The sequence below is a fragment of the Solanum stenotomum genome, chromosome 8, assembly GCF_019186545.1.
Source record: "Solanum stenotomum isolate F172 chromosome 8, ASM1918654v1, whole genome shotgun sequence".
NCBI classification, from domain to species: domain Eukaryota; kingdom Viridiplantae; phylum Streptophyta; class Magnoliopsida; order Solanales; family Solanaceae; genus Solanum; species Solanum stenotomum.
In genome coordinates, this window is record NC_064289.1 from 53,620,979 (window position 1) to 53,629,925 (window position 8,947).

Consider the following 8,947-nt stretch of genomic DNA (forward strand, 5'->3'; position numbering starts at 1 on the left):
GTCCCCATTTGTCACCAATATTCCTCCTTCTGTGGAATCCATAAGTTTGACTCCTATGCGTGCCAGTCTGTTCACATCTTTTGCTAACTCTCTTTTCCCTTCTTCAACATGAGCGGTGCTACCCATAGACAACCTGCTTAAGGAATCAGCAACAACATTAGCCTTACCTGGGTGGTAAAGAATACTCATGTCGTAGTCCTTGAGTAACTCTAACCACCTTCTCTGAGATTAAGCTCTTTCTGAGTGAACACATATTGAAGACTTGTGATCGGTAAACACATCCACATGAACACCATACAAATAATGGCGTCATATCTTCAAAGCGAAAACTACGACAACCAGCTCTAGATCATGGGTTGGATGATTCTTCTCATGAACTTTCAACTGTCTGGAGGCATAAGTTATAACTTTGTCATTCTGCATTAAGACACAACTCAGACCAACTCTAGATGCATCACAATACACCACAAAACCTTGAGTACCTTTTGGTAAGGTCAAAACTGGGGCAGTAGTCAACCTCTTTTTCAATTCCTGGAATCTTTTCTCACAAGCTTCAGACCATTGAAATTTCACTGTCTTCTGAGTCTACTTGGTCACAGGAGACGAAATAGACGAGAACCCCTTTACAAACCTTCTATAATGGCCAACTAAACACAAGAAAGTCCTAATATCAGTTGGAGATGTGGGTATAGGCCAATTCTGCACTGCCTCAATTTCATGAGTATCAACTTTAATTCCATCACCAGAAACTATGTGGCCCAAGAATGCCATAGACTCAAGCCAAAACTCACACTTAGAGAACTTGGCATACAACTCCTTATCTTTCAAAGTCTGAAGAACTAGTCTGAGATGGCTAGTATGATCCTTTTCAATCCTTGAATAGATTAGTATGTCATCAATGAAGACGATAACAAACATATCTAAATAAGGTTTGAAGACTGTATTCATAAGGTCCATGAACGTTGCTGGTGCATTAGTTAAATCGAATGACATGACCAAAAACTCATAATGACCATAATGGATCCTGAATGTTGTCTTTGGAATGTCACATTCCCTTACTTTCAACTGATGATAACCTGATCTGAGGTCAATTTCGGAGAAACAGGAAGCACCCTAAAGCTAATAAAAAAGATCATCAATCCTCGGAAGAGGATACTTATTCTTGATAGTAACCTTGTTCAACTGGCGGTAGTCTATGCACATTCTAAGGGAACCGTCTTTCTTTCTCACAAATAAGACCCGAGTGCCCCAAGGTGAGACACTTGGTCGAATGAAACCCTTATTTAAGAGATCTTTCAACTGCTCTTTCAACTCTGTTGGTGCCATTCTATATAGCGGAATAGAGATAGGACGAGTATCTGGAATGATGTCTATGCCGAAGTCTATTTCTCTCTCTAGAGGGACTCCGGGTAGATCATCAGGAAAAACTTCTGGAAACTCTTTCACTATAGGAACTGACTGGATGGGAGGTACCTCAACACTTGAGTCATTAACTCGGACTAAGTGATAGATACAACCCTTTGAAACTAACTTTCTTGCCTTAAGGTACGAAATAAAATGACCCTTAGGCACTGCCGAACTCCTACTCCACTCTATGACTAGCTCATTAGGAATCTGAAACTTGACAACTCGAGTCCTACAATCTATTGATACATAACAAGCATGAAGCCAGTCCATACCTAGAATGACATCAAAATCTACCATGGTGTCTTTGTGATTGATGGAAATGACACAATCATGATAAACTCACTCAGCTAGAATAGACTCCCCAACAAGTGTAGAAACACAAAAGGGTTCACAAAGTTTCTCAGGAAGAACATCAAACTTATTTGCAACATAAGGGGTTACAAAAGATAAACTTGCTCCTGATCTAGCAAAGCATAAACATCAAAAGCAAAGACTTTGATCATACCAGTAACAACATCTGGAGAGTTCTCTTGCTCTTTGCGACTGGTAATTGCATAAAGACGATTTTTTCCTCTGCCAGTACCTGAAGTAGCTCCTCTAGGTGCAGCCCTGTCTGGTGGAGCAACTGATGAATAGGCTCTATTGCCCTGATTGCCACTACCTTGCCTGTTCTTAGGGCATTTTTTCAGGAAGTGACCCTCTTGCCTAAACTTGAAACAACCTGTCTGGCCATCACGACACTTACCTGAGTGGTTCCTACCACACCTACCACATACAGGAGCCCAATTACCTCCTTGTGCCACACTACATTGAGACTATGATGGTCTAGCTCTGAAGTTCTGTGAATTCTGACCATTATACTCACCTTTGTTTCTGGGTGCAGGTGCACTAGCAGATGATGGTGCAAGTCCCTTTTTCTTTGGAAAGGACGGACGATTCACACTACCCTTCTGTTGCCCAGACTCATTCCCTATCTTCGCTTTCTTATTTATGAACTCTTCCATGTCCCTCAGCTTCTCTTTCTCAACCTGCTGCACATAAACCATCAACCTTTATATGTCCATGTCCCCGATAAACATTGCAACCCTACCTTCCTTACTCGACAAACGAGACAGCCCAGCAACAAACAAGCTCATTCTACTCCTTATGTCCACAACCATCTCTGAAGCATAATGGGATAGTTGGGTGAACTTCAACCCATACTCATGAACACTAAGAAAATCATGCTTAAGTGTGAGGAACTCATGTACCTTGGCTTCTTTCAGTTCTCGGGAAGAAAGCCTCTTCATAACATGCCCAACTCGCAGGTGGTACATCCTCATCAATACCCCCTTTCCACTAGTCGAACCAAGTCCTAGCGACATTCTTCAGTTGATATACAGCTAGTTCAACTCTCTCAGTATCTACCACATGCATAACATCGAACACCTTTTTCAGTTCCTCAATGAAGTTCTCTCGATCCTCTACAGTGCTCGAACCAGTGAAACTTAGAGGATTCATCCTCAAGAACTCACGAATCCTTGAAGTGTCAGCCTCTTCTTGTCGAGCTCTTCTCTACTGCCAAGCTTGGTTGGTCACAACTTGACTGAGCATCTTTATAGCCTATCTGAACTCAGCATTGGTGACTTCTCCTTGAGGTTGCACTTCAAGTGCATTTGGTAACTCTTGTTGCTCGACATTCCTCCTAGCTAGACCACCTCTGACTGCTCTTCGTGGAGGCATAATTTTCTGAAACACGCAGGCATAAATTAGAAGGAAACTTTTTTGAGATAAACTCTAACGCACGAAATGAGTGTGAAAGAAGTGAAGAAATTCCTAAATGTTGCAGCCTCCTAATTATAAATTCGGCGCGCTTCATACCGATAAATAGGACTCTATAGACATGGCTTATAAACTCCCTAGGACTCTTGAACTCTGGGTTCTAATACCAAGTTTGTCACACCCCGAGCCTACATTCTGGACGTGGCTGGCACTCGAAGACCATTGTTGGCCCCAAGCGAACCCTTGCTCTGGCTTACTTAACTCATCGGAAGACAATATTCATATCTATATTGATCAATGAACTTAACTGAACTGAATAATAACATAACTGAGAATGTTTCAAAAATTAAACATTCAACTTGGCCAAAAGTGGCAACTCAAGTCTTAACATAAAATCAAATGAGAAAACTAAAGAACTAATAATTGACTATCTATGAAGCCTCTAAAACAACTGAGATGGATGTTAGGACAAACCCCACAACATCCTAGTGAACTAAACTAGAAAGCAAATAAAGGAGTCCTCCGGAATACAAAGAGGCTCACCAACAGACTCTGAATGCTCAAGCTGGATCAACGAGGCATTGGATGATGATCATGGTTACCTGCATCTGCATCATAATAAGATGCAGGCCAACTGGCATTAGTACATTGAATGTACGAGTATGCGAGTTGGAATGCTAAACAATACATAGGCTTGAAAAGATTCTGGAAGAAACACTTACCTTAGATCTTCTCAACTTCTGAATAACTCAACTTAATATAAAGCAATAAAGCACATGTGATATATATATATATATATATATATATCTTATAAAACAACTGTAAACAATCTTAGTTCGTTAAAGATAAAGCGATAACAAACTTAACTTTACTCATTTAAAAAGTAATATAACTTTTGTGGGAGATTTTCTAACCGACAACCATCACTATAAGCCTAAGTGATAGTACAACGTTTTACCTCACGTTGCCAAGGACCGTCCTATACCTTGCCATCGGTATAGAACCTAAACTACTAAATGGATCCACTAGTCTATGCTGAAAAGCACTAAGGAATCATCTAAAAAGTATGACCATTTTTCTGCCCATGATGGGTACATGGTTTATCAGGGCTTGAGTTAATATGAACTCGCATCCCCATATCGGTGCTCAATACTACTCCCAAAAATATACTTAGCTCATTTGTTTTAAAACAAATTCTTTTTTTGGTCTGAGATAAATACTCAAAACTTAGCTTAAAAGCTCTCTTGGAATCGATGTTCCCTTTTCTTGCTCAAATGTGAAAATATTTATAAACTCTTTGGGAATACTTAGTTCCCTTATAGCTTTTTGAGAAATGAACTCAACTCTTTACTCATTGCTTAACTTGAAACTTAAATCTTAAAACAAAGTTAAAACGTTTGTTAAAGACTTTTCAAAACTTTAAAAACTTTGCTTTGATTTGCTCTTAACTTTTAGACTTGACTCTTAACCTCTCTTGATTTTGATCCTAACTTTCCTTGAATTGTATTATGGATTCAAGGTTCATGATCTCATGTTTATGGATGATTTCATGATGTTTAGATGTACCTTAGAGTGTTGAAATCAACTTAGAAACATAGGTACTTTGCTAGGGAACAGTGCGTAAAGGTAGGGAACGAATGGGGAGAATGACGTCCCTGGCACTCTGAGAGGCGCGGGGCGCCAGCCCTCAAAGTTCAGAGAACTTTGTGTGGCGCGATGCACCAGAGGTCAAAGTTCAGAGGAAATTTTGTGGCGCTCTGGCAGGCGCGGAGCCCCAAGCCCTTTCCCAAAAAATCCCCAATTTTTCTCCTTCATTTTTCATCTCTAAACCCTCTAAACTTCAATGGTTCTTTCCCCAAACATTTAGAATCATTAGTACCCTCAATATACAACAGATTCAACACGAAATTTCACCCGAAAACATGATTCAAATCATCAAGAAACCTCAACAACACAACCCCCAAGAATTTAACGAAACTTTCAACAATGTTCATCAAGAACTCAATTTCTAATCATTCAAAGACTTAAATTCGCTGAATTGAATCATGTTTGGCGCATGGGTGAACTAACCCAACACTATGTAGCCTCACATACCTTGTAGGGATCACCCCCGACGAATTCCACAAGTTCAACTTCGACAATCTTGGCGCTTCTTGATTTCTCTTCTCCTTTCTCCTATTTTCTCTTTTCTCCAAGCCCTAGCGTGAATTCTAATTTTTCTAAACTGGCCAAAATATCGTTTTACCCCAATAAATATCCTAAAAATGAATTAGAGTAATTGGGTAAGGAAAAGACTAAATTACCCTTCCAAACCCGGATTAGACTTTCCTTAATCCAACAGCTCAACTTCCGAAGGGCATAACTTACTCATACAAACTTGGAAATGCGCAAAATTGGCAGTGTTGGAAAGATCATTCCAAGATATTTCCAACCATATCTGGAACTACTCCTAACTCATCCTGAGCTAGGAGTTATGGTCGTTTGAAGTTGACCAAAAACTCATTTTAACCTGCTTAAAATTTTTCAGATTTCCGTATACTTGCCAAAAACGACTATTTCCAGATTTTTAAACTTCTTTCTAGTTCTTTCTAGTTGAGTGATGTTACAAAAACATCATTTAATCCTTGTAAATAATCACTCTGAATCTTATTCTTCTTCCAAATATTAGTATTATTTGTGTCTTTATCACCAAATCTCGTTCATGAAGATGTTGCATTCTTGAGTTCATCCTAATAAATCATTTTCTTGTCCCTTGGATATGTTGAGTTCAGCCAATACGTCCTTGACAATCACTTAGTTTGTGACCTCGTCAGTGTAGATAAATTGCTCATTCAACTTGTTTCTAGCAATAGCCAAGTGACAGAGACTTTCATAATAATAGAATTGATTGTCTTGTAGAATAATATGATATGAAAGTATTTTCACGTGAAAAAAATATCTTTCTTGAGATCAAACTTCATAATTTCCTGCAATTTCATAATCAATAAACCTTGACACGATTAATCAGAATAAATAATTTGTATCGATGAGAATAATTTGGTTCCTGACCCTGAACCAATTGTGATAGGGGAACCTTGTTGGCTTGATACGTACAAGTGTTGCTACATTTTAAGTAACACATCTCATACCAAATTTTTTTTGAAAATTTTTGTTCTCGTAACCAATGGTTTAGCTATAATTGGAGGCATATAATTTCTGCTTAAATCACTTGGATATTTATCAACATCATTAATATAGTTTTATAATTTGAAATGTGCTCTTGATTTATCAATTCGAGCAAACAACCTTCGCAAAAATCAAATTGCAAGTTGATAATAAAGCACATGTGATCATAACATAGATGCATCTATATAATAGTAAATGGTCTACATGGCGGGTGAACGGGTCCATATTCATCTTTTTATACATTTCAAATTTCAGGAGATAAAATCTCAACCTTAGTACAACGATAACTTTTTCATGAGAACAAACAATACAAGAGAATTTTTGAAGAATTTATTATTTCTTCGATATATATAATCACAGGAATTCTCTTTTATTTTCGTATCATATTTGAACCAGGATGATCATTAACCGGTCATGCCAACTGATATTTATTTCAATAAACTTCTAGTTTATTTTGCATGTGATTCCATCATCATGTGCATATTTAGTTACCACAAACAACATGAAAACATGGGTAATCTTTCACACAAATATTTATAACCCACTTTTATTATAATAATATGAAGATCTTAAATCTTTCCATATTTTACAGTCTCAATATAATTTTTTTTCTTTGACTATTTCCTTGAAACTTAAAAAGTTTCTTTCGAGACTTGCTACAATTTCAATATCATGAACAATTTTATTTCTTTGGGTAGTAGCACAGTAGCTCACAATTAACATTGGATACTACCACATATTTCATAACACTGTTTGTGTGGTAAAAATCTCTTTCAAGGAGAAACTTATATCATTATTGTCATGGTCAAAATCATTAAAAGCAAAACTTGTTTCTTGATTTACTTTTTTCATTAGTATCTTCTCCCTTTTGTTTAATATCTGGCAAAATATTTTTTGATGCACGGAGATACATAACCAATGATAATTTTTGTGGCAAGAAATTATTTCCTTCTTTTGCCCTTTCGGTAGTTCATACTAAAACATACCATAATATTTGTGATGTACTAAAAGCACTTGACCAATGATCATTTATACCAAAATCAATTTCTTTATTCTCTCTAACCTTCCATAGGGGTGAGTTGTGGTATATATTAAATCATACATGAGTATGTCCTTATTTATAATTTTCATCATTGCTTGACACATTTATTTTCAAGAATGGTCAACTTTTCATGATACTTACCACAAGTCACATTCTCTTCAAGGAATCGACTATAATCATATATACATTTCATAATTATTCTTTTCATTAGAAATTCATTGTCATGTTTTGAAATTTATCATATTAATATGACATACCTCGACATCACTTTGAAAAATCAAGTGTACCACCACTTTTTCTTCCTTTTATTTGATGGAAGATTTATAAACTTATCAAATTATCATGTCTCACAACAAACATGTGTCTAATGACCTTTCATACTATTTTGATGTCAATAATTAGCTTCACCCTTTAAAAAGGTCATTCTGAGAACTCATAATGTTCTTTCTTTTATGATTATCACAATGATGATTATTATAATTTTATCCCTTCACGTCCATATTCATATGTTCAAGCTATCACACTCACTTCAAAGAATGAAGCATATTTAATGAGACGGACTTTTATCAAGAGCATATCGATTTGCTCAATTATCGTTATATCAACAATATGCATTGGGACTTTAACCCAATGTCTTATCCATATAGAGGCGTGTTAGGCCAAAATATGATTGGACTTGAATCCAAAATCTTATATTTTTATCATCATAATGCATCGGAACTCAAATCTGATGTCTTACCCTTTTGGTGCGATGAAACTTGAATCAACCGTCTTACCCTCAATCAATGACATTATATATAGTCCAAAATAAAATTCACCCTTAAGCCTTTAAAATATTGTAATTCATCTTAGATATAAATTCGGCACATGTATATAGAATATTTCTCTAAATATTTTCTTCAATAATCACGACTGAGTCATATATTATTGCTTCAGGAGCAATAGGCTAGAAAGAGAGCATCCCCTTTGTCATTTTTATCAATTACTAATATATATGAAATCAATATCACAATTCGTTTTCAAAATGTTATTCTTTAGGAATAAAATCAAATATACAATGACTCAATTCTTCTCAATTTCAATAAACACTAATCGTTTATAACAACAAATATAGTATAGTCCCATAAAATGTACACTGACCTAACTTTACCTTAGAGGTAGAACCGTTATTTTGATAGATAAAAATCACATATATTAACCTTAGTTGTAAAATTCTTAATATTATCAACTTAATCACACATAAAAGTATATATTATTTATTTAATAACTCAGCCAGCTATTGATGTCAATAGATCACGTGACAGTACAAAATTATACTATTGAGTTATGTCACTAAGAAGGCGAGATTATTATTCACGACATAATTATTATATCAGTCTCCCATTTTACCCGTTGTGATTAGGTTAAAATTTCCATCATTGTTGGGTATTTAGGTTCCACCCTTGTTCAATAATATCCCTATTCTTAACCTCAAAATGATTCTCCTTTTTCTTGATTTTTAGTTATACCATTTTCTCTATTCAAATCTCAATTTTCTTGAAGACAATTCAATTCTTTTCTTCTTTTCCTCTC